Here is a 27,217-nt window from a genome sequence, read left to right as displayed (position 1 = left end):
TTTGAATCCTGACACTACTTTTTGGTGTGTCCTAGTTGTATCTAGAGTTATCCTCTTCCTAACCTTTTTAGGGTTTAGCGACTATAAAGACATCATTGGGATTCGTGAAGCCAGGTCCAGTTATCTTTCCTTAATAACTTGAGTATCCCGATCTTGATTGTTTGTAAAGATTGTTCCAACGATCAAGATAGATAGTAATCAACAAAGTTCTCTTCGTCCCAGACTATGTTGATTCCACAAGTTTTCTAAACTTGTGAGGTGAGCAATAATCTAGGCTGCACTTCGGGTTGCATAAGTCCGAATTTTGAGGATAACCAAACTTCTGTCAAGTTGCTATCAATTTCCATCACCTTTATCATACGTTTGATTTCGAACATAGTTTGATTGTAATTAGGAAATCAATTATAGGCTTAATCTATGGGAGGATTATTTGGTTTAAAGTCTTCAGTTGAGTTGAAGCAACTCTTAGTTCGTGTGATGTCATCTAAGGGAATCAAGGGCGTAGAATCTGGCGTGGTTCAAGAGACGTACGGAACGCGACTGTACCTTAATCGATGTGGTACCTTTTAAGGCTCAACTACATTCCCGTCTGAAGTTAATAGGTAGTAGGCTAGTGTCTGTAGCGACTTAACAAAATATGGTGTTCAATATGGACTAGGTCCCGGGGTTTTCCTGCATTTTTGGTTTCCTTGTTAACAAAACTTCTGGTGTTTGTATTATTTCTTTTCTGCATTATATTCACTACACCATATTTCGCGATTAGTAATTTCTTATTTCAGTCACTAAATTGGGTTGTAACACAAATCAGCCGTTACAAAAGGGGCGTAGCAAATTTTCGTAACTAGCATGTTGCCGTTACTAATTTAGGGTCGTAACTACTTTCGTAATGGCGTTCTTGGCCGTTACAAATATTTTAGTTCGTAATAGACTCAGAGCCATTACTAAATTTTTACCATAGTTGCAAAATTTTGACTAGGTCAAATAAGACCGACTTTCGTTTTTTACTGTAAATATTAGTTTCAAATTGCAGCCGTTACTAAACTCAACATACAAAAAAAAAAGGTCGGTCTTTATTGACCTAGTCAAAAATCAGTTTCCTCCCAAATATTTTTCCCACCAACTACTCAATTCAACACCCAGATACATCCAATTCTAGAAATTGAAGAAGAAATAGCTTCATTTTAAGGTAAAAGAAAGTTCATATACATAACAAAAAGTTGGAAAAGCATTACAAGAATCATGAGACAACAAAAATTTGTCATTTGGATAATATCGATACACTCATTAGTATACCAAGAAAATCAATACATAATGTTCTAAACAATAAGGAAGTCTAACATTCTATGTCTTCAATAGAAAAATAGAAGCTGAAAGACAAATACATGAAGTACCTGGTCATCCATTAATGGCCATACATCAATACTATTTGATATTTCAACTGATTCATCTTTAGATATAACCTGCACCATAAACAAACTCAATAAGCTGCTATATATAACAAACATGAAGTACGAAAAGTATATAATCATGAAAGACAATTGGGATGTATAGATTTGCAGTACCTTCAATTGCCCGCGAAATTCTTCCACCATCTTAAGAGCTGCACTTCATATACTCTTCATGGTCATAGCAGCAAACCAAACCAGTATGGAAGCATGGCTCTAACGAGCAAACCAGTGAAGAATTTTAGTGTAAGAACAAATTCACACTCAAAATAGTTGCAAGACTCAAAAAGGCACCAAAAAGTGCAAGGGATACAAGAGCAGCTGATCTAATGGAAAACCCCTGGTTACCAAGACAAATCCCTGCCCTACAATACATCGTATCAATAAGATGGAAGGCTTTCTTCAATACCCTTTCCCTAACTAAATCCTTCTCAGCAACTTGACTCAGGAGCTGCAAGGAAAAGTAAGCCTCAAACTCGGATTTATGATTTGGAAAAGTTTGGATGGGTCGGTTTAAGTAAAGTCAAATTTATATCAACCTTAGTTTGGGTAGCGGAAAATAAAGATGTCTTCCTCATATCCTGAACATCAACAATTGATATAGTTAGATAGAACGTAATCATAGGCTTACGATTATCTATTTGTCTATACACCTAAGGAAATTCAGTCAATGTTAGGGAATAAATGCACAAAGCTATCATACTTGAAATAAACTGCAATAATAATACTTCAAATGTTACGGAATTATGCTTACATGATTGCCAGACTCATCCTTCCCTCTAACATCGCCATTTCTTCACATGTTGATCGCAGTCTATCTCAAGCTCTCATAATTTCTGTCTCTTGAAACCACGGGCATCAGAAAGCTCATGCATCTCTTCTGGAAATGTCGTGCTACCCTGACAAAGGATATGAAGAATAATATGTGTTACTAAGCAGTCCACATAAGAGAATAAGAGGTTAACAGTCATCGGAACATCAAAAATCCAATATCAATGCAGAACTATTTCACCCATACACACAAACCACGTTACTTGAATGTTAAAAAATTATATGATACGAACATACATACATAACACCACTACGTCGCAGACATATGTATCAACAAAACCATCTCCTTCGGAAAGACTTTTAGAACTCTAAGAAGATCTGATTGAGGTGAAACAAACAAACAGATCTCATCACAACCTGGCATAGTGATTCTAGTGAATTGACTAAAATTTTTGAACTTAACCAAACAACGAAATCTAATATTAAACATGATAAAGAAATTATTTACTCCTTTAAGTAATAAAACAACTGAACCTATAAATAAAATTATCAAACCCGTAAAGTTAGTGTATCAACCTATTTATAATTGCTTTCATCTCCTAAAAATATGATCAAACATAATCTTCATTACTTGAATACTTCAAATCAGCTGTGTTTTCAATGGAACACAAGATGTTGTTGCACCTGGAAGGGTATTTGAATAAAATAACAAGCTCATCCTTAATAAAATGAAGTTATTTAGATGAAAACGAATTGTAGCTCGAGGTACTTAGATGCAAATGTACCAACAGTTTTTTCCTTACTATATGTATAGGTATAGAAAGTGTATATAAAACAAGATAAAAATCCATAACGGGTAGCAGATACAGAGAGTGTTTTATAGGGTAAGAAGGGAATGAAAGCTAAACAGAAATATGTATGCAACCTGAACCTGCACATCCACGAAAACGCAGGTTTTCAGACTCCAGTTTGCTAAACATCATGCAATCTCTGTCGTGTTCTTTGTTTCTTAAAATATCACACAAAACCCACGACAAACACCCACCCGCTTTACTGAATACATGGCTTCACGGTAACCTTCTTTCACTGACTTTCGCGGCAAAATCCAACAACCAAATTCAACCAGCACCCCACATTTCCTAAACATATCTGTACCCAGTACTTCCACTGGCAATGACTTCTACTGAAAAAGAAAGTTACAACTGAAATAAGAATATTAGAAATCAAGACTCTGAAGTTTCTGAAATCCTTATCACCTGAAGGAAGAAGAGTAGCTGTCTAATCAACAGAAAAATATCTCCATACATATAAAATAGACAATTACCTCTGCTCAATGAGAGATTGTAGCCTCGAATCCTCAAGGATAGGAAAATATAACTTGTCCTTGAAAAGTGGATTAGCTTGAATAAATTCTTTGGTTGGGCCAAACAAAGTGTACGTGCAGAATTTTCATCGACATACATCTTAAGATGCTCATTTTGCCTACACGATGATCAGACATTACACTAAACTGCCTGCACTAGACAAGAAGAGAGATATACATAAGGTTTTGCATTAGTTCATATACCTGAAGTTCTCAAACCCTAAGAGTCCAGTCATATCCGCATACAACTATTCATCGAATGTCTTAAAAACCTTCAATCCTATACAAATAAATTTATAGCCTTCTCAATCTCCATCCTAAAAGATTCCAAAAGCATTTGCAATCAGCATCAACATCAGCATTTGTAACCAGTAATAATAGCAGCATCCAACATATAAATCGGATACATGATTTGCAAGAAACTACTTGCCTCCAACTAAGTTTGCTTCTCAATGTTAAAGTAAATACCAAATTCTTCCCAATGAGAAGCCTTCGTATATGGCCCTTCATAGAGTACCTGTAGTATCATAAACAATTCCTGATTCTTATCAGAATTCGATATTAATATACTAGTTTTTTCAACTTTCTTGGGCAAAACCAGAAAAACAACAACCCATTGAAGAATTCACCCACAATATACTATAGAAAATAACGATTTCTAACCCAAAAATTAGGTTATAAAGATTACAATCAATGATTTGAAAGGGAAAACCCTAAAATCAATACCAATTGGAGATTATAAGAATATCCCCTTTCATAACCAAAATTAAGCACAAAAGTATAAAAATAAATAAAATCAGAACAAAAAATTGGAAACCCTAATCGAAAATTTTGGGGAAAATGGATAAAAACAATAGAAAAGATTTACCCCAAATTTTGTCGGCCATTGATGTTGTCTGAAAAGGAATCTGTGTTCTGGATTTTAGGTTTTCTCCGTCGCTTCAAACAAATAACATAAATCAGGAAAAAAAAAGATCAATCATCTCTAAAATCATTAAATAGAAAACTTATGATGATGATTTACCTTTAAATCGAGGTAGAGAGACCAGGAACAAAGAGAAAAGTTCTTCTTCTAGTTGTTGATTTTAATGAATCTTCTTTGATAAAGAGGGAGAGAGATTGAGAGTAAGAGATGGTGATGAAGTTTTCCGGTGAACAAGTTTTCTTGTTCAAGTTTTCCCGAAAGAGATCGAGAATAAGAGGCAGCTGTGTTTGTGCATGAATGAAAATGAAAGAGAAAGATGATAAGTATAAGCTAGGGTTGGTCACCTCACACACGTCTTAATCACGTGAAAATTTCGGGGGGAAAAATATTTTAAGTCAGAATAATTTGGGCAGAATTATAGTTCTTAGTGTTACCAAGCACACGCGTGTTTCACATGAAATTTTCCTTGCAGTTGCTAATAGTAACATGCACGGGGCCGTTACGAATCATCTCTAAATTCGTAACTGAGATAGCGCCGTTACTATTTAGTAAATGAAAGTTTTCGTTGCGAATTAGTAACGGCCAAATTTCCGTTACTAATTTTTGTTCCTAATATGCAAATATGGTGTAGTGATTGCTTATGTTTATAATTGAAATATGACAGGTTGTACGTTGATCAATCTAAGTTGATACATCCGACCTAGTTTGTTGGATAAGACTAGATTGATTCTTGGATAATTGGTCTTTTGTACCGTCCAAGAAATCTCTGTGTGATTAGGTTCACAGATTTTTTTCTGTAAACATTCTAATCACAGGAGAAAGAGAGATATAACTCTGAGTACTTTTCTTTGATTGAGGTTTTACTCTCGGATTAGTATTGAGTTAGTCCATACAAATTGCCTAAGAAAAAAGTGGTGGTGTATTTTGGTACCCCCGCATTTTCAATTGGTATTAGAGTAGACAAACACATTAAGACCTAATAAGTATGTGTTTGAAGCAGGTATGACTATACGGACAGGAGTGCAATCTCTGATAAACGCTGCACTAATTTAAAAGAACCTGTTTCTATGGATTCGAGAGGAGAGTCTGAACTGTAAAACTCTCTAGAGATGAACACGGTGTTTCTATAAAACAGTTGGATGTTGAAAAGTACCATTCATATTGTTTTACAGATGAGTCTGACTTAGAAGTAGAACAAGAAGCAGCCAAGGAAAGTTCTGAAATTTTCAAGCGAATAGAATTCCATACTTCTGAACTCATATTTATTATTTCTAAATATGATTCCAAAACAAGGATGTCTCATGGAGATGATGTTTTGGAGATCGCTCAACCAACGGGTGAGAACTCTGCTCAACGTTGTGACAGTGAATCAAAAGAAACTACCATGATGACAGTTTTCGAACAAGGCGATGAATTAGAAAAAGTAAGAGCAAATTCTGCTCATGTTATTCTAAGAAAATCGCAGCCAAAAACAAATAATCAAAGTACTACTTTGATAGGAGATGATCAGTTGAAACTCTCTAACTAAGATAAAACAGTGTCTCCAAGGAGGAAAAGTTCTTTACAAAACAAAATTGTTAAGACTACCTGTTTTGAGTCATTGAAACTCAGAAAATTTGCTTCTATTGCAACAGTAAAGGACATGTTCGAAGGAAGTGTAATCTGAGATTCGGAAACCTTCAGTTTGACCGTCTTCAAAACACCGTGGATTTTATTCTGAAAGGTGTTACTGATATTCGGATACCTAAATCTCTTGAGGTGAGACCATATTCAAGCAAATTTGCTTCTAGGAATGTTAGCACTTAATGATCCACGAATCTTCGGACAAACCAAAAGGGTAGAAGGCAAAATCGGTTTAAAAAGAACCTGATGTAACCATCACAAATATGGGTTCTGAAAAAGCGGGGGTCTAACAACCACACCCAATATTTCTCTTAGCAATATGTATGGACAAACTCCAATATATTTTCAATAGAATCAACTAGATAGTTAGACTCAATCTTAAGAAAAGTACATCCAAGAGTTATATCTCAATTTCTTAATTCAATCTGCAATCAAAAAAATAGGAATTTGCGAGCACGATTGAATATAAGAAATAACTTGGACGATATCAAAAACCAATATCCAAGTGTCAATCAATATAATCAACAACCAAAGGTTGGATTCACAATTAATTGAAGTTATGCACAACCTGTGATATTTCAATTATATAAACAAATATAATGCAGAAAAGAAATAACACAGACACCAGAAATTTTGTTAACGAGGAAACCACAAATGCAGAAAAACCCGGGACCTAGTCCAGATTTGAACACCATACTGTATTAAACTGCTACAGACACTAGCCTACTCCAAGTTAACTTCAGAATGGAATGTGGTTGAGCCCTAACCAATCTCACACTGATCAAGGTACAATAGCGTTTCTTACGCCTCTAGAACCACGCCGGATTCAGCTCACTTGATTACCTTAGCTAATCTCACCCACAACTAAAAGTTGCTACAACCCAAATTCGAAGACTTGATAAACCAATCTGTCTCACGCAGAAAAGTCAATTGAATAGATAAATATGTCTCCCACAGATATACCTATGAGTTTTGTTCCATCTTTTGATAAATCAAGGTGAACAAGAACCAATTGATATGCCGGATTTATATTCCCGAAGAACAACCTATAAATATCAATCACCTCACAATACTCTTAATCGTATGGTAGCGAAACAAGAATTGTGTAATTACAAACGATGAGACGAAAATGTTTGTGACTACGTTTTATCTTTCCTATCGTAGATTAAATCTCGAGAAAATCTTAGGAAGATAGTACTCAACACGATAGAAAATATCAAGATCAAAACACGCAACTATAGAGAAAAAGTTGGTTCTGGCTTCACAATCCCAATGAAGTCTTCAAGTCGTCAACCTACTGGGTTTTGGAAAAACCTAAGGTTAAAGGAGAATCGACTCTAGTCGCAACTAGTATCACATAGGAGGTGTGGGGATTAGGTTTCCTAGTTGCTAGAGTTCTCCCTTATATAGTCTTAAAATCAGGGTTTGCAATCAATGTTATCTTGGTAACAAAGCATTCAATATTCACCGTTAGATGCAAACCTGATTAGACTCAATCTAATATCTTTCAACCGTTAGATCGAACTTAGCTTGTTACACACAAATGAAAAGTGACTTCATTTAGATATGAGTAACCATATCTAAACGCGTCTGCACCTTGTTGACCATATGAACACTTTCATATCAACCATATTCATCTTAACAATAACTAGGTCAAATGACTCTAATGAAACTAGTTCTATAGTTGTTCAATTGTTTATATTCTCATAGAAGTATACAAGACATAATTGAAGCAAAATCGATTTTGATTCACTTTAATAAATTCATGAACATTATAGCCACGGTTTGCAAAATATTGCATTCCTTAATATATAAATGTATTAGTTCATGAACAAACCGATTTTAGAACATAACCTACTCAAGTATGCAATCGGGTACACATACTTAAGTGGCCGAACTAAGTTTGGGTTCGCCAGTATGCGAACAAGTACGCATACCTTCCAAACTCATTTGAATTTCCGGAACTTGAAACTCACACCAATACGCATATCGGTACGCATACTAAGTTCCCGGACTTTCATTAACCAACCAGTACGCATACGGGTATGCATACTATGGTTCCCGGACTTGGAATAACTTGCAACAATTAGCATACAAGTACGCATACTATGTTATATCCAATCATGTTTATTTTTTCTAAACTCCCATTTCAATCATTGAAATATTCTTGGAAGATGACAATAGCTGTCTCACACAAACTATTAGCTTCAAAGCAATTTTCAAGTGATCGAATGATCAATATGAAGCATTCCGAGTCTACATCAAATGACTGTCTCACGCAAATCATGTAAGATGTTACAAGGCGATTTTCACATGATCATATTTTGAGTTTCTTCAAGAATATAAGATGAATTTGGTTAAAGCGAAAGCTTACCAACACATATTTTGAGAAATATGTAAGCGAGTTAAACTCACCTCGAAATACCAAATGTGTATAATCGAAGTCTATATAGATATACAAATTTTGTCTCAAATAGGAGATATAGTAGATAGACTTTTGAGTGATAAATGAGTTCAAGTCTCCACATACCTTTTGTTGAAGTTCCACAATCTCCCCTTAGTAGTTCTTCGTCTTCAATCGATGAATGTCGTCAAGTCTAATGCTCAACTACACTTACTATTATAATTCGAGACTTAGCTATAAGTAGACTAGAAATCAAGACTTATAGTTTTGACAACTAAACTTGACAAACAAGCTTGAGATAGCAACTCTTGCGAGTTCGACCGAGCAGTGCTGTAACAATCTCCCCCTTTGTCAATTTTAGTGACAAAACTATCCATACATATGGATTACAAAATAAATAAACTTTGTAGCTTCTCATCCAAAAGCTTGATTTTCTTGGTTCTTAAACATTACTCGAAATCTTTGTCACTTCCAAGTACTCCAGTGATTCTGAACGTGTTCAACTCAGCATCATAGTTATTGAAGATCCGTAACTATAACAATGAGAAAAAAATAGCTCTCAATCATTGTTATACAGTGTCATAGTATTATCACACAACATCAAAGCCCAATTGTATCACAACTTTGACAACAATACTATGGTGATATGTATCACTCCCCCTTAGTCAATACTTCATCTCCCATGGAAACCACCCCCCCTTACATAATGATCCGTAAACCATATGTATTTGTAGTGTGAACTACACATTAATTCTCCCCCTTTTTGTCAATATAAATTTGCAAAGGTACGAAAACTAGTGGGATCATAGTGAAATTCTCATAGAGATACTTCATGACTAAAAGAGAGCATATCAACTTTGTTTTGATGATTTCACATAGTCGAAACTTAGTGTATTTATCAAGGATTTTATAAAGATACAAGAAAACTCCTACAATATTCCACAGTCGTACTCCCCACAAAAATTTGGCAATTAAGCACAAGTTCAATTAAGAACTCTCCCCCATAAAATGTCATTCCCGAAAGAACAACAAGAGCGACCTTACTTTTACAAGAAAAGAAGGATTTCTTTGGACATTAACGAATTACATGAATTTGTATCCAGAAATCAAAATTAATTTGACCACAAGAGATCCCGTGATTAATTTAATCGAAAATGCTCAACATAAGAGAACTTATGTAGCCGCACAGTACTTTCACATAGAAGTGGATCAGAGAAAGATCAAATATTCATTTTATTTTTCATTAGTATTTGCATAAATACATATAATAGACTTAATCTTTGCGATCAAAAGTTCATCCTATCTTCCATCAATATTTGCATAATGACATAATAGGCTTAACTTTTGACGTATATGGGACAATCATAGTTCACGGACGCAAACACATATATCCCATAACATTATTTTTGCAATATATAATACTAATAAATATTAATACTGCAAAATCATCTTCCAAATAACCTTTAGAATTTAAATAAATAAACCTAAAAACATTGCAAGATGAAAATCGTTGCCAATAGCTATGTGTACTCAGAATAATTACTATTCCAAACCCTAGTTATCCTTCTTAAAACACAAGAATAAATTCTCATAAGAAGTTTCCTAGAAATCAAGACAAACTCGTAATGCACATACAAGATGATTTGTCCTTTGAAGGTGGAATCAATCTTTTTCGCACTGATTTACACCAAGAATAGCTACCAAAGGCGTATAAAAAGATTTTCTTAACAAAGAAGAACATACAAATTCATTAATGACTTTGCACCATAGTTCACATAAGATGATTGTGAACATTCAAGAATCCCATAAAAACGTGTATTACTGTCCATTCTTGCACTTCTTCTTTGTAATTCACCATCAAACTTCTTGTAAAAGCTACAAATGAGCTTAGAATATAAGTACTCCGAGAATCCAAGTGCCCAAGTCCAAGAGAAGTGGAACAAGTGCGACGAAATAGAGCACAACACTCAAAAACAAGAGACGGGACAAAGACCAATCTTAACTCATCCAATTTCAAGAATTCTCATCTCCATTTTGAAGAGAATTAAAAGAGGAAGATAATTCAAAAAGAATGAGGTCATTCCGAGTTCGGACGAAGAAGTTACACCAAAACAAGTTTACCAAATATCGACGTCTACAGGCCCGTGTGCATACCGATTTGCAAACGAATTTTCGTGACGTGGAGCAGTATGCAAACAGGTTTTCAAACTAAAATCCCTTGATTTTTATTTTAAATGATGGTATGCATACCTGGTATGTGTACCATGAAGTCCAAACATCACGAACTACTATTTTCAAACCTAAACATTTAAGAACCTTAAACACAAATCAAGATAGGTAGAAATGAACGATAAGCAAGGTACATGGATCATTATAAGTACTCTAAGCAAATGATAAAAACAAAAATCTTGCCCAAGTTTATAGACATACCTTTTAGAAGGATCATGTCGTAAATCCTACGGCTTTACCAAATATTCAGTATCATACTTAACACAATATGTGCGCCCCAATTCTCGTGCTTCCCTCACCGTATACTTAATACGTCATTCCTTAGTGAGGATGCACTTACAAAACAATCAAGTTGTGTTGAAGTGAACAATGTATTGCTCACCACAGGCGACTGAAACAAACTTTTCTGTAACTATGGATTTTTCACCATCTATAGTTTTTGGCTTATTCTGTTTCACTTTTGGATTATCATAAAAGAGATCACTTTGAGAACCTTTCACATCCAAATCCACTTTTCCAAAGAACGTTTTAAGTTTCAACATCATGGATACTGCCTTCTCCATAGTCAGGGAATTTTATGTGAGGTCATTCCTTTTCACACTCAAAGCATCACTGGCTTTCTTTGGTACCCACTTCTGAGTGCGTTTAAGAACAATATGAACCTTCTTCCCATTACTCTCTTCTAGATTTCTCTAAAGAGAATTGGATTGACTATTCTTTTGCAAGTTAGTCTTTCTCCAATTGTGAGCATCGGATCTTATCTTCGTCTTTACGAAGTTATCCTTTTGATAACCATTACGATTGTGAAAAAGATTCGTATGACGTTTATAGGAAAATATAGGTTTATCACATCACTGATTTCTTTGCCTAAAGGTTGGACAGTTACAACCTGTAACGTTAAGGGGATTAGTCTTAACATATGATCTTGGTTTTATAACTTTTTGTGATGCCCAAACGAGAATATCATGAAGTTTCTCATTCCTTATACAGAAATGACATCTCCTTTCCAGGTGACCTTTATTTCCACAATAGTGGCAAACATAAGGAATGTTCTTAGTTCTTACCTCGATCCGTGTGTGCTGACTTTGGAGGTTGATATACTTTGCTCTTTCGAACCTTAACTGCCGGTGAAGGTATTTCACTTTTTCCATCAGTGGAAACCTTTTGTTGAGAAGAATCACTAACCTTGAAAACTTTTACCTCTTGCTAATACTTGGAGCATTTATTCCCTTATAGCCTAATCCTCGTGTATCACGATGATTTTTACTTGCTCCTAGCATAGTGGTTAATTAGCTTGAACTAGTGTTGAATTTTTTCAAGTCATCTTCAAACATCTTGATTTTATCAAGAGCATCAGCTAAATCAGCCTCAAGGCGTTTTTCTCGAGCAAGATAAGCGCTTTATCTGTCATCAAAACTTGCTTGCTGAGAGTTAATCCTTGCTTCAGTTTCTGCAAGTTTCTCTTCCAACAAAAGGTATTTTTGATAAACATTATAACATTCAAGTGACTTTCTACTCAGGTGATACGTATTGATCTCTGTACCTTGGCGACTATTATTATAGAGGCGGAATTCAGAATAATAATAGACGAAAACTAGAAAACAGAACACACAAGAAACCAAATTCGAAGAAAATATCTTCTCTAGATTATGAACAAGAAAACTATTACAATTCTCTTTTTCTTACGCTCACAATCTCTCTAAACAGTGGATCAACCTTAAACTATTTGGTAAGCTTGCTTTTACAATAATTAATTGCCTCACAAACTTATCTCTAGATGATTTGTCTCATAAACCCGCTTTCTTTGATCTAGGTGAGTGTGTATCACAAACCACACTCTCGATCTAAGTGTGTGGTTTGTAATACAGACTCACCTAGATCAAAGAAAGGAGGTTTGTGAGACAAATCACCTAGAGATAAGTTTGTGAGGCAATTAATTATTGTAAAAGCAAGCTTAGAAAACAGTTTAAGGTTGATACACTGTTTAGAGAGATTGTGAGCGTAACAAAGAGAGAATTGTAATAGTTTTCTTATTCATAATCTAGAGAAGATATTTTCTTCGAATCTGGTTTCTTGTGTGTTCTGTTTTCTAGCTTTCGTCTATTATTATTCTGAATTCCGCCTCTATAATAACAGTCTCCAAGGTACAGAGATCAATGCATATCAAGTTGGTATCAGAGAAAAGTTCGTTACTTTTAGGGAAGGTTCCTGTGGTTTATGATATTCACTAGATCTCTCTACAAACAACTTGGTGAGTTACTCGAAAAGCAAGAATACGTTAAAAGAACAAGAAAACCAAGGATGGCTAAGACAGACGATGAGTCTAAGACTGATGAACCAAAAACTACCGACGAGAAGGTGGTTATGTTAGAAAAAGAGATGAAGACGATTCAAACTACCCTGGACGAGTTGGTTGCTTGTATTCGTTCCAATACACCAAATCTGAAACCTACGAAAAAAGACGAAATCTCCATCTTGGGGTTCGGAAGAAGAGGATGATGAGGAGGAAGAGGAAAGCGAAGAGGAAAAAGAAATTGAGATTCCTAAAGGCACAAAAGCAACAAAACCTCGTGGTAAGTTTATGAGTCACGGTAAGAATCTAAAAATTGATTTTCATGTTGATATTCCACTTTATGATGGAAGTGTCGATGTAGAGAAATTGGATAATTGGATAGAGCGTCTAGAGACATACTTTTCTTTCTTTGAATATGGTTCGAAGGAGAAGATAGATTTTGCGGCATTGAAGCTTTCAAAGCATGCTCTAATATGGTGGAAAGCTTATCAAAGGAAATACCTAAGTAAGGGAGCATTGTCATGGAAGGTATTCAAGGAAGTTATGAGGAAACAATTTTATCCGGTTGGCTACCTTGAAGAGAGATGGTTCAAGTGGTACGACTTGAAGCAGACTTACAACCAAACCGTACAAGAATATACTTCGGAATTTCAGAATCAAGCTACGGTTTTGGATTTAGACTTGGAAGATCATACTATCTATATGAAGTATATTTCCAGGTTCCATGAGTATATACGGAAGGAGTTGAAGATGTTTTCGGTGGATACTATCTCTGAAGCAAGTATAAAAGCTAATGGAATTGAAGGCAGGCTTAAGAAATCTGATTCAAAGGGGAATACTAAGGTGAAATCTGGAGGTACCACTGTGAAAGGAGGTGAAAGGAGCAAAGAAGAAGGGAAATCTAGTGACAAGAAAAGTTTGACTTGCACCCATTGCAAGCAAACAGGTCATGTAGTCGAAGTGTTGGGTTAAGAACCCTCATCTAAAGCCTAAAGGGTTACAGAGGAAAGAAGCCAAGAAGGCAGCACTAGTCGCTCAAACTCCAAAAGAAGTACACGGACTAACGGAACCCAATTCAAAGCTTTCTCTTATGACATGGGAAAAATAAAGACGTTCAAAAGATGATCTTAGGGAGCGACTCTTCACATTGAAGATGCAAGTCAAAACATCAATAGTTGATGCTGCTATTGACCCGGGAAGTCAAAAGAATTTACTTTCACATTCTTTGGTACATAACTTGGGTTTGAAGACTTTCAAACATCCGAACCCTATCCTTTAGGGTGGCTTCAAAAGGAAGGTGGGCTACAGGTTGCAGAGCAGTGTATGTTCAAGTTTGCTTTTGATGGGTCATACATTGATGAGGTTACATGCGATGTGGTTCCATTAGATGTTTGTCAGGTTATACTTGTTAGTCCTTACTTGTGGGATCGAGATGCGGTTTTACACAGGAGAGACCAGAAGTATGCCTTTACCAAAGATGGAAAAGATTTTGTAATACGAGCTATAGACTCTCCACTTGAGGGAGCGAGCTCGATTACAACCACTCAGGATAAACGGTTGGTGAATTCTAGTACGAAGTTCATTCTCCTTGTGACCCATTCTCTTGACGAGAAGCCGAGTAGAGTTTGTTTGGAAACCCTAACCGAACAAGAAGAAGATGACCTAGGAAGGTTGAAGATGTTTGAACCACCATTACTAGATGATGATGGATATGACAAGATGATCTTGCCATACGTGGAAGACTTGTGGTTTGATAGAGAAGAATCACTCGAAGAGGATTGCATTACAGAGCGAAGAGAGACTAAGGCAACACAAAAAGATAAGGACGCTTTTCTAATTAGAAGTCGAAGTCAAATTCCCAGCAAGGAGAGATGGTTCAGCATGGAGAAAGGAACTCTCGGGTTCCCTAACCTCCAAATCTAACTTTCACAGGGGTTCAAGTTCTTGAGTGGGGGCGCATGATACATGTGTATCTTCCTCTCTCCGGGAACTAGTGATCCTCAAGAAGGATTGAGGATAAAATTGTAATTTAAGGAAGGAATATTGATTTTTAGGCAGTATTCTTAGATAAGGAAATATACCTAGAAAATGAATATTTACTAGACAAGGTAATATTTCTAGATAAGGAAATATATACTTAGAAAAGGAATTATTCCTAGATTAAGAATATTCCTAGACAAGGTAATATTCCTATATAAGGAAATATACCTAGAAAAGGAATTATTCCTAGATAAGGAAATAGATTCCTATAAGGTTTAGGAAATCGTTAAAGCCATAAATAGAGATGTTTAGCTCATAGCTAAGACAATCTAGAGAGTGTGGTTTGAAACCTAGAAAAGGAGGTTTAACACAATACCTAGAGAGAAGTTTGTGAGGCAATTAATTATTGTAAAAGCAAGCTTAGATAATATTTTAAGGTAATTTACCTAGAAATATTGTGAGCGTAACAAAGAGAGAATTGTAATAGTTTTCTTGTTCATAATCTAGAGAAGATATTTTCTTCGAAACTGGTTTCTAGTGTGTTCTATTTTCTAGTTTTCGTATATTATTATTCTGACTTCCGCCTCTATAATAATAGTCACCAAGGTACAGAGATCAATATGTATCATCAGGTTTTCCTCAGAGTCTTTGAGGATCGATTTGCAAGAGCGATTCCAAAAATAAAGACCTCCGCAAATCCTTTTCAATTTCTTGTTTTCTCGACTGAGAGGAGTTAGAAGAGGTGTGACATGAGAAGTTGTCATCTTCTTCTTTTCCAACGAATTCAAAACCTTCACATACTCTGAGACTTCCTCATCAACATCTCTATCAATATCTGAATCACCTTCATCTGAAAGTTCATCCAACTGTTCTTCTAGGCGTGTTTCCCAGTTATCAACAATTTCTACATCAAGAAAATGTTTAGATATTGAATTAGATGTGACAGTTCTCTCAGGTGAATCCAAGCTTTGAAAATCATCTGGTAATTTCTAAACAATTACGTTTTTAGAGATAGACTCATCCATATAGTCAGATTGCTACAAACACAGACTTATGAGATCTTAGTGTGTCTGCATGCTCTTATACCAATTGAAAAGGGGGGGGGGGGGTCTAACTACCACACCCAATATTTCTCTTAGCAATCTGTATGGACAAACTCCAATATACTTTCAATAGAATCAACTAGATAGTCAGACTCAATCTTAATAAAAGTACATCCAAAAGTTATATCTCAATTTCTTACTTCAATCTGCAATCAAAAGAATAGGAATGTGCGAGCCCGATTGAATATGAGAAATAACTTGGACGGTATCAAAAACCAATATCCAAGTGTCAATCAATATAATCAACAACCAAAGGTTGGATTCACAATGGATTGAACTTATGCACAACCTGTGATATTTCAATTATATAAACAAATATAATACGGAAATAACACAGACACCAGAAATTTTGTTAACGAGGAAACCGCAAATGCGGAAAAACCCCGGGACCTAATCCAGATTTGAACACCACACTGTATTAAGCCGCTACATACACTAGCCTACTCCAAGTTAACTTTGGACTGGAATATAGTTGAGCCCTAACCAATTTCACACTGATCAAGGTACAGTCGCGTTCCTTACGCCTCTAGAACTATGCCGGATTCTGCGCACTTGATTCCCTTAGCTGATCCCACACAAAACTAATAGTTGCTACGATCCAAAGTCGAAGACTTGATAAACCAATCTGTCTCACACAGACTATTAGCTTCAAAGAAATTTTCAAGTGATCGAATGATCAATACGAAATATTCCGAGTCATCATCAAATGACTGTCTCACACAAATCATGTAGGATGTTACAAGGAGATTTTCACATGATCATCTTTTGACTTTCGTCAAGAATATAAGATGAATCTGGTTAAAGCGAAAACTTACCAACACATATTTCGAGAAATATGTTAGCGAGTTAAAATCAACTCGAAATATCAAATGTGTATAATCGAAGTCTATATAGCTATACGACTTTTGTCTCAAATAGGAAATAGAGTAGATAGACTTTTGAGTGATAAATGAGTTCAAGTTTCCATATACCTTTTGTTGATGAAGTTCCACAAGCTCCCCTTAGTAGTTCTCCTTCTTCAATTGATAAACGCCGTGAAGTCTAATGCTCAACCACACTTAACTATCCTAATCCGAGACTTAGCTATAAGTAGACTAGAAATCAAGACTTATAGTTTTGACAACTAAACTTGATAAACAAGCTTGAGATAGCAACGCTTACGAGTTCGACCGAGAAGTACTCTAACAGGTTCAAAAGGACACCTATATACCTCCAAAAAGGGTGGAAACTTTTAAAACAACTCAACAAGCTAACCTGAATTTGATCATCACAGGATATAAGGATCTTATCGATAAACTGTCCGTTTCAAGACAAGGAATTTCAGGTAAAAATTCTAATCATTTATTTTGATGGCAGTAATTTCTATGATCACTTTTCACGTATCAAAAGAAAAAGCAGAAGAAAACATCAGCAGTATTCCGGTGGTGAGTGTACAACTCACCCTTGTGCAAGCTAGGTGAAGATTTTGGAACCTTATCCATAAAAAATCTTGATGGATAAGGATTATTGTTGACAGGTGTACTATTTATCTCAAGTAGTACTTATTTATGATATGCAACTATCTTTTCGTATTGCAATCCCTTCATGATAATCTAAATCTTCTCGTTAATATTGATTCTCTTGTGCTATAAACTCACGTTTGTTGAGCTAAGAATACATTAATTTTCAAGGAAGAATATTTATCAAAAGGATAAGGTGCAGTATTAATAAATTGTTGTGTGCTCTTTAAAATAATCTTTTTTGATACCATTAAAAAAAATTGTTCTGAAACCCGCTAGGATCAAACGGTAATAAACTAACAAGAAGTACCCGTATCTTTTCTTGTTGACCGCACGAAAACCTAATATCTAAATCGAGTCGCGAACCGTCGAGCAACCCAGGTAACATATTTTCCTTATATACCATAACTTGTGATTGAGAAATTCTCATCCACGTTTCCGCAACCAAGCATGTTTCCTATGTCTCGAATTCTCGAAAGCATGGAAAAAGCTCTTAATCGCGGTCGTATAGAAACAAAGAGGAAACAAGAGAACGCTGGTCGATGAGAAGTTTCTGATTCATCTGAAATTCCGTATGATGTGAATTGTTATTTTGCTTATGATCATCAAGATCTTGAACGAGAAGAGATGATTTCTGTTGAAGTCGTTTATGATTTCCTTAAACAATTTTAAGAAGCTAAACTAGAACTTGTTGAAAGGCTAAAAAGTTTAAACATGTTGAAGACTGAATTGAAAAAGGTTTCTGCTAACCTTGTTCTCATGAAATCTCATGTTCGTGAACTTCTCAATGAGGATATTTTATCTGAAGAGCTCGTGGATACAGTTTATGACAAATTCAAAGGTCTCAAAATCAATGAAGATTCTGGAAAAATCTAGTATATTTTGTTTTCTTCTCTTTTTGTATTTTCTAGGAAACTTATTTTCAGGATTTTATTCTTAAGAAGGATAACTAGGTTTGGTATAGCAAAGATTGTGATTACACATAGCTATTTCCAACGTTTTTCATCTTGCATGTTTTTAGATTTATTTGTTTAAATTCCAGAGTTGTTGGAAGATGAACTTGTAGTATGTAATCATTGTTGGTTTAATTATTGCAGAAGTCTTATGAAATATTTGTGCATTTTACGTTTTCGTGAGTCGAGCTAATATTTCATATATGCTCAGAAGTTAAATCTATTATATTTTTTATAAACGGAAAATAGAACAAACTCTTTGAGATTTTTCTCGCAGTATTGATCTTCTTGTTATCACACTCTTGTGTTTGTTGGATAAAACTTGATTGACACTTGAGCATTGGTCTTTGGTATCGTCCAAGTTATTTCTCGTATCAATCAGGCTTGCAGATTTCTATCTGTTTCATTTGATGACTGTATTGAGAAAGAGATAAAATCTCTTTGATATAATTCTTGATTGAGTCCCGCTTTTAAGTTGGTGCTCTCGGAATTATATTGGAGTTTAGTCCATACAGATTGTTGAACAAATTATTGGATGTGGTTGTTATACTTCCACTTTTTCAGTATTGATTAAGGGGGAGAAACATATCACCGTAGTAGTATTTCAGAGTTGTGATACAATTGAACTTTGGAGAAAGGAATAATAATGTGTTTCTGTATAACGACGAGAGTTGTTATAGTTACGGATCTTCAACAAAAACGATGCTGAGTTGAACACGTTCAAAATCGTTGTGACTTGAAATAACGAAGAGTTCAAAGAGAGTTGAAGAAACCAAGGAAATCAAGACATGATGGATCGAGGAGGTTTTCGAAGCTTTATTTTTTTTATCCATATGTATTAATAGTTTTGTTACTAAAATTGACAAAGGGGGAGATTATAAGAGCATTGCTTGGTCGAACTCACAGGTGTTTCCATATCAAGTTTGTTGTCAAATTTAGTTGTCAAAACTATATCTTGATTTCTAGTCTACAAATAGTTAAGTCTCGGACTAGGATAAGATCATAGTTGATAAATATTATATCAATGCAGTCGTTATTGCGTTTTAACGTTGGAAGGCGAAGATCAACCGAAGCTTTTGGAGAACTTCATCAAAAAAAGGTAACTAAAGACTAAACCACCAATATCTCAAGTTATATTCACCTTTCTATCATTTGAGACGACATCGCAAAACTAATTACACTAGCTTGCATTGACAAAAATTTCAAGTCGAGAACTAATTATTTAGTTTAAGAATTTCTGGAAATATAATGACTAAGCTTAATGAACATTTGTTCATGCTTGATGAATTTCGGCGGAGAACAATTTATTGTTCGGAACCAAATCGTGATTCAAGTTTATCATTCGTAAATAGCCTGGAACAGTTATATGTGTTATTGATGTTATTCAGGAATGTTTTGAACTGACATAGAGAAAAATATAGAACTACTATATTCGGATTACAAGACAGTGGTATCAGTCTTACCAACTGAGATAACTGTTATAGCTCTGAAGCCGTGTTACATGTATTCATACACGTAGCGGAGTAGCGATATATCGACTTACAGATTTGTGTGATATGCATATTTGTATGCACATCATGGGAAAATATGTTTGTTTCGTGATCCGGATAGGTATGCATATTCGCATACAAACCATTTTGGAACTGTGGTAAGGGAACCGGGTTTAAGTATCCAAACTGGTATGCGAACCAATACAATTCGATTTCTAGAACCAGTTTAGTACCCAAACCGGTACACAAACTGAAAAGGTTATGTGAACTCTGGAACCGGTAAAGGTCTTAAGTTTGCAAACCGGTATGTGAAGTGAAAAAGTTCTGTTAACTCTGGAACTTAGAATTGCACCTAAGTTTGCAAACCTGTACGTGAACTGAAAAAGTTCTTTCAACTCCGGAACTCGGTTTTGCTTGTAAAGTTTGCAAATCGGTCCGTGTAACTTGACTCGGCCGATTCACGAACTACTTAAGTATTTGTACTTTGTGTATTTACCAACTATGTCGATTATGATTCAATTGCGATTAAATTATTTCTACGAGACAATTTGCATTTGATCAATTCTCTAATCAACAATAGACTTATTTGATCACATAATTGTGACTCAAGATTAATGTCTCAGTGTTCATGAAAATGAATGTTAAGCTTTTAAGTTCAAACAGGCTAGTTTCGGCTAACCATATTGAACATAGTCTTTGTACATGGTTCAAGTGCAGTTTCACCAAACCTATGTGTATATCTTGCTTAAATGAATAAAATTCAAAGCTTTCATCTAACAGTGAATATTGTTTGCTTGGTTCCAAAGCTATCTTAGCTTAAACCTAAAGCTAGGGCTGGCAATGGATAAATATCCGCCAGATATTGGCAATACCGATAAGGTTAAGGTTAAGGGTTAACGGATATCCGGTATCCGATAATATCCGACGGAATCCAAAAATTCCAAATCGATTAGGTTAGGGATAAGCTATCGGATATCGGAATTTTTTCCGATAAAATCCGGTTTCTGGGAACAGAAGTAAATGTTCCCAGGAAATAGAATTTTCGAAGATGAGAAGAACAAGGAGTCTGTGATACAAGTTTTGGTAAGGCTTGATCTTGTCTGAGAATGAGTATACAGGGAAGAATGGGTGTTCTCACTGCCGTTGAAATGAGAAGAGAATAAAGATGAACGGATAACGATTGGAGGCAGTCTTTGTGTTCCGTGACAAGATTGAAATAATGGGTTTGTTTTAGAAGTGTAATTACTACAGGGATGGAGATATAAAAGGGCTTAGAAACACCACAACTTACTCATCCCTTTACTACCAGAAAACACACACAATGTGTCTGTTTAAAGACCTGAAAGACCGATGCTTCACTAAAGTTCTGGCGCGGCTAATCTCAATGGTACTACGGTTCTGGTAGGTTTTGAGAAGAAGTAGGAGAGAGCTCAGAGGTCAAGGCAGGCTCAGTTATGATTTCAATAATTTCTAAAGCCGAGATGAGATATCGAAAGAGGAGAGTTTTTTGCCATAACAAGTTATTGCCATTGTTTTTATGAATGTGTGGTGGGTGATTGAGAACATAATTTGAGTTCTGCAACAATTAGAAAAAGAACAGTCGAAGAACCTAATTACTGCCATTGATTGTACATCTAAATGATGATGAACACATGCCATTGAAGTGAGTTACAGAAAAATTACAAGTATATCCCTGACTCTATCGGATATCGTATATTAACCAAACAGATGGAGCCTAATCCGATTCAGATAGGTTAAGGAAGAAATATCCGATAAATATCCATATCCGATATCCGATAAAACGGATAAAATCCTATAGGATCCCGAATACTCGGAAACGGATTCCGGATTTCGGAAAGATATTGACAGGCCTACCTAAAGAAACCAAGGATTTGAAGTCTATATAAGGGGAACTCTTGGAAACTGGGATCTTTGAATCCTAACACTACTTTTTGGTGTGTCCTAGTTGTATCTAGAGTCGTCCTCTTCCTAACCTTTTTAGGGTTTAACGACTATAAAGACATCGTCGGGATTCATGAATCCAGGTCTAGTTATCTTTCCTTAATAACTTGAGTATCCCGATCTTGATTGTTTGTAGAGCTTGTTCCTATGATCAAGATAAATAGTAATCAACAAAGTTCTCTTCGTCTCAGACTTTGTTGATTCCACAAGTTTTCTAAACTTGTGAGGTGAGTAATAATCTAGGTTGCATTTAAGTCCAGATTTCGAGGATAGCCAGATTTCTCTCAAGTTGCTATCGATTTCCATCACATTTATCATACGTTTGATTTCAATCATCGTTTGATTGTAATCAGGAAATCAATTATAGGATTAATATATAAGAGAAAGCTTTGGTTTAAAGTCTTCAATTGAGTTGAAGCAACTCTTAGTTGGTGTGACGTCATCTAAGGGAATCAAGTACATAGAATCCGGCGTGGTTCAAGAGACGCAAGGAACGCGACTGTACCTTAATCGGTGTGATACTTTTTAGGGCTCAACTACATTTCAGTCCGAAGTTAATTGGAAGTAGGCTAGTGTCTTTAGCGGCTTAATATAGAAAGTGGTGTTCAATATGGACTAGGTCCCGGGGTTTTTCTGCATTTGCGGTTTCCTCGTTAACAAAACTTCCGGTGTCTCTGTTATTTTTTTCCGCATTATATTGTTTATCTTTATAATTGAAATATCACAGGTTGTACGTTGATCAATCTAAGTTGATACATCCAACCTAGTTTGTTGGATAAGACTAGATTGGTTCTTGGAAAACTGGTCTATGGCACCGTCCAAGAAATCTCTGTGTGATTAGGTTCACAGACTTGTTTCTGTAAACGTTCTAATCACAAGAGAAAGAGAGATATAACTCTGAGTACTTTTCCTTGATTGAGTTTTACTCTCGGAATAATATTGAGTTATTCCATACAGATTTCCTAATAAAAAAGTGGTGGTGTACATTGAAACCCCGCGTTTTCACTTATTTTTATAATGACCCATAAATCAGCAAATTTTCTTATTTGTTTATACCATTAGAGTAGTCCTAGATAACACCCAAATAAGTTGAGAAAGGTTTAATAAAGAATTTTTGGAATATATGAAAATACATTTTAACGTAGAGAGAAGACCCCTTTCATTCCTATTTTCACACTATCTAACACTTTGGGTACCAATTTTTTCTCTACAAAACAAATGGTAGCGTATTTGAAGCTAATATTATGGGGATATATTCGTCTTACAAAGCTCTATATACCCACAAAAAATGAGCACATTCTGAAAAGTATAATTTCACCATCTACTATTTTGAAATCAACCATCGAAAATCGATAAATTTTCAACCATTAAAATTTAGATTGATCAATAGTGAGGTTCGGTATCTCAGAATGTGCTCATTCTTTGTAGGTATGTGTAACTTTGTAAGAAAAACATATCTCCAAAATAATAGCTTTAAACGCGTTATCATTTAAGTTTTATTTAAGAAAAATATCTCTTAAAATATGAGATAAGGTGAAAATAGAAGTGTGAGGTGAACCTCCCTGGCATAACCAAATATCTCTTATGATAACAAATGATTACTCAGACTGGCATAGGTAGTAGTCGTATCACTGAGACAGTCTCTGGCATAACCAGCATTCGCAGTGGACATGTCCTCAATCATCTTTTGTTAAACTGAATTTTGATGCTTCTTTCAAAGAAAAAACTAAAGATGTAGGAATTGGACTAATATTGTGCAATTGTGCAAGTGTTAGAGATGGAGTAGATGCTGATATACAAAAGTAATAGACCCAGAACAAGCGGAGGCAAAGACGCTCTTGGAGGCAATTATTTGGGATAGGAGAAAAGGAATAAGGAAACTGCATCTGGAAGGGGATTGTGAGAATGTAATCAAAGATCTCAATGGCAGTTTAAGTTCAATCAAATGGACAGTTAGAGATATTATCTTAGATAGTTTAAATTTATTAAATTATTTTAAGAATGGGTATGTACTCATGTCCATAGAGACATTAATCATGTGGCAGACACAATAACAAAATATGCAAGAAACTCAAGTGCTGATAAAGAATGGATTGAGACAATCCCTTCTTGGCTAGAATTATGTCTACAAAAAGACAACATGTTTGTAAGCCTTTTCAGCTTAATAAAATTACTATCTTTCTTATTAAAAAAAAAAAAAATCTCCCTGTTTAATGTAGTGAACAAAAGTCAGATTTAATCAGCATATATTCCAGTTTCTTTGTTGATATGGAATCTGATTGAACAGCCATGTTTAAGGATACTGGTCAAAGTGTTTATGGTTAGAAGAAATGATCAAAGTGATTAACCAATTATCAAGTGGGTCTTATTAAAACTATGGTCCTACTAATCATGGTAAAGTACCGAAAGACTGAAAAGGGGTTGTAGTCTAACTAAGTTGGGGCCCATTTTCAAGGAAATGTTTAGTGGTACTACTAAAACTTCTCTATCATCGGCTCATCGCATAAGATGGTCTACACTTTTCAAACAAAGACAAAGTTAGAGTACCCCAATGGGCTTCTTCGGGTGCGTGTCTTAAGAGGCAGGTTTGGAGTAGGGGTGAGCAACGGACGGACGGTTGCGGATTAGGGGTCACCCGCAACCAAACCGTCAAAGTTGCGGATTTGGAAATTCAAACCGTGACCGGCCCAATCATCCGCGGATTTGCCCTTTGCGGATCAGCGGATTTTGCGGGCCGGTTGCGGATTAACCGCGGATTTGATCACAAGAATCATCAAAAAAAACTAAGTGTAGAAATTAGAAAGTTACAAACTAGAGTGCAGACGTTTTTTTAACACAAAAGAGTTATAATTCAGTAATTCAAAAGCAACAATAGACATAAGATAGTTAACAGCTAACACAAAAGAGTAGTAATTCAAATGCAACAAGTCTGGTGCCAAGCCATATGAATCTCTGATGCCAAAAACTAAAAAAGAGACCTTGGATTCAATCCGTGATAGATATGTCTGGAATTTCCTGCAAGATTTCTGCCGCATCTGTAAAATGAGGAGTTATAGATAATCAGTAAACACTATAAGGCAGATATAAGGCAGCAATAAACAAGAAGAAACAAAAACCAATCAGCATTGGTTAGTAAAGACCATTTAAAAGGGCTGATCACAACTAGACCGCAGACCCAATCGACATTGAGGAACAACAAGCCAGAGTTTTAAGATTGATTATGACTAATCAAATTCCAAGGAGACTAATAGAAAGTTATGCACGCAGACCCTATAATGAACTGATCAGGTCAAATTTGCACACAAAAAGTTATGCCCCATAGGTCTCGACGGTTGCCGGGTTAACTGTAGCCATGCTCTCATCAGGATCGTCAACAGGAATAGAAGGTCCCTTAGTACTTGAAGCCATCTGCTCTCAGATTCTCCTGTTCATACCCATTGACAGTAGATATTGAAAAATAAGATTGACAGAATCAATGATGCAATGATCTATAAACTAAAAGAGTTAAAATCAACTCAAATAAGAAGGCTCACTTTTGGGATATACCTTACCAAGGGAATGCTTTCTACTCGCAACAATATGGATTAGTCAGATTGCTATTTGAAAAGGGACAAAAAAAAAGAGTAAAAATTGCGAAAGTTATCATACAGGCATGCAACTACAGTATGCAGGCACAAAAGCTCATCATTAATAAATTTGCATAAGCTGACCAATAATATGAGTTATCGATGAGTGAAGCGGTAGATCTAACCGAAACTCTCTAATGTTGGATACGATGCTAGACATGAATATAATTAGCCGAGATGTTAGGAAACCAAGTTTCAAATTCGACCCACATGCTATTCAAAAAATCTAATCTTATAATGAATACATATTAGTAGCCGCTATGTAATCATGCTACCGTTTGCAGGAACCTAATTTTGAAAACAATAACCATCTAATAAAAATGATGTACACACTGTACCCACATATGTAATACTATAAGTACTCTAAATCAGTTATCAGTATTCACATGATTTTCCATCTTATGTACATGATTCACATCTTAAATACTACAGGAAATTGCGGATACACTAAAGCTAAATGACTCCACCAGCAATTTTTCTCTATAAGACTATTCTTCCATATTTATTAGTAAGGTATACTATTTGATAACATTTTACACAGAAGCTGTACTACTAAGCTACATACATATATGGCTACAAAGACTTGCAACATGCATAGGAGGAAAAAAATCAGTATTACAAAATGCAAATAAGAAGATATGTTACAGAATGCAGAGATAGCAACATCATACCCAAACAATTGTAGCACTGATAATACAAGCTTCACCACCTACCCAAGGATTTTAAATACTGTTCTCCTGAAGATTCTTCTCTCCAATCCGTGGATCTACCTTGTTTCATAAATAACATACATGAATTAGACAATCCACACCCACAACTGGTTTAATTTTCAGCACTGATAATGGTCTTTACCGACCAAATCACCCAAAATCTCTAAATTGGAAGAAAAAACTAATTTAAGAAAACCCTAAATCAAACATACTCAAAATTATTTTGACATCTAAGAAAATTCCAAACCAATTAAAACGAAATCAACATCACTAGAACATATAATAATCATTGAAAGTCAAAAGAAATGAAAATGAGAGAACTACTTACAGTTACTGATGCTGATGCTGCTCAGAGAAGAAGAATGAATGAGAGAACTAATTTACTGTGATGAGAAGAAGATGAATCGAAGGATATTTACTGTGAATCTGTGATGAGAAGAAGATGAATGAGAGAACTAATTTACTCAGAGAAGAAGAAGAATCGAAGTCTCTTCTCTGAGACTATTAGGTCTCTTTTCCTCTCGAAAAAAACTGATGCTATTAGGTTTCACCGAAAGCTAAAGATGTTTATATATCAAACTCCAACTTCCCATATTGTCCTTAATACATTTACTAAATTCCCTATATGTCCTACGGTGCGGGTAATCCGCGGTTATCAAATCCCAACCGCAACCGTAACCGCACCGCGTGCGGATTTGAGAATGCACCCGTGTCCGGTCCATAACTCTTGCGGATTGGTTTTCACCCGCAATTTTGCGGACGGATACGGGTCAAATCCGCGGTTCCGGTTTTTATGCTCACCCCTAGTTTGGAGGGAAGAGCTACGATATCCAAAAAAAAA

General features: G+C 35.5%; 3 long non-coding RNA genes across 9 annotated transcripts; all 3 read right to left on the bottom strand.

Annotated features, from left to right (window-relative positions):
- Positions 1-1,243: 1,243 nt before the first annotated feature.
- LOC113333744 lies at positions 1,244-3,976 on the bottom strand. Of its 4 annotated transcripts, none has more exons than XR_003352300.1 (7): positions 3,784-3,976; positions 3,541-3,698; positions 2,514-3,399; positions 2,200-2,344; positions 1,985-2,026; positions 1,563-1,896; positions 1,244-1,460 (listed from the first exon to the last, which is right to left on the bottom strand). It is a non-coding gene; the product is annotated as an uncharacterized LOC113333744 (long non-coding RNA). The 4 variants fall into 4 exon arrangements; XR_003352299.1 differs by having other exon boundaries at positions 2,514-3,396; XR_003352301.1 differs by having other exon boundaries at positions 3,142-3,396.
- Positions 3,977-4,006: 30 nt separating this feature from the next.
- Positions 4,007-4,784, bottom strand: LOC113333745. The gene is made up of 3 exons (XR_003352303.1): positions 4,604-4,784; positions 4,448-4,518; positions 4,007-4,096 (listed from the first exon to the last, which is right to left on the bottom strand). It is a non-coding gene; the product is annotated as an uncharacterized LOC113333745 (long non-coding RNA).
- A 20,053-nt stretch (positions 4,785-24,837) lies between these two features.
- LOC113333442 lies at positions 24,838-27,071 on the bottom strand. 4 transcript variants are annotated; one of them, XR_003351994.1, is made up of 5 exons: positions 26,705-27,071; positions 26,338-26,436; positions 25,587-25,636; positions 25,181-25,464; positions 24,838-25,075 (listed from the first exon to the last, which is right to left on the bottom strand). It is a non-coding gene; the product is annotated as an uncharacterized LOC113333442 (long non-coding RNA). The 4 variants fall into 4 exon arrangements; XR_003351992.1 differs by having other exon boundaries at positions 25,310-25,464; XR_003351995.1 differs by having other exon boundaries at positions 25,310-25,464; positions 25,587-25,605.
- Between the last annotated feature and the right edge of the window lie 146 nt (positions 27,072-27,217).

The sequence above is a fragment of the Papaver somniferum genome, unplaced genomic scaffold (genome assembly GCF_003573695.1).
Source record: "Papaver somniferum cultivar HN1 unplaced genomic scaffold, ASM357369v1 unplaced-scaffold_133, whole genome shotgun sequence".
Lineage (NCBI taxonomy): Eukaryota > Viridiplantae > Streptophyta > Magnoliopsida > Ranunculales > Papaveraceae > Papaver > Papaver somniferum.
This window is presented reverse-complemented; position numbering and strand designations above follow the sequence as displayed.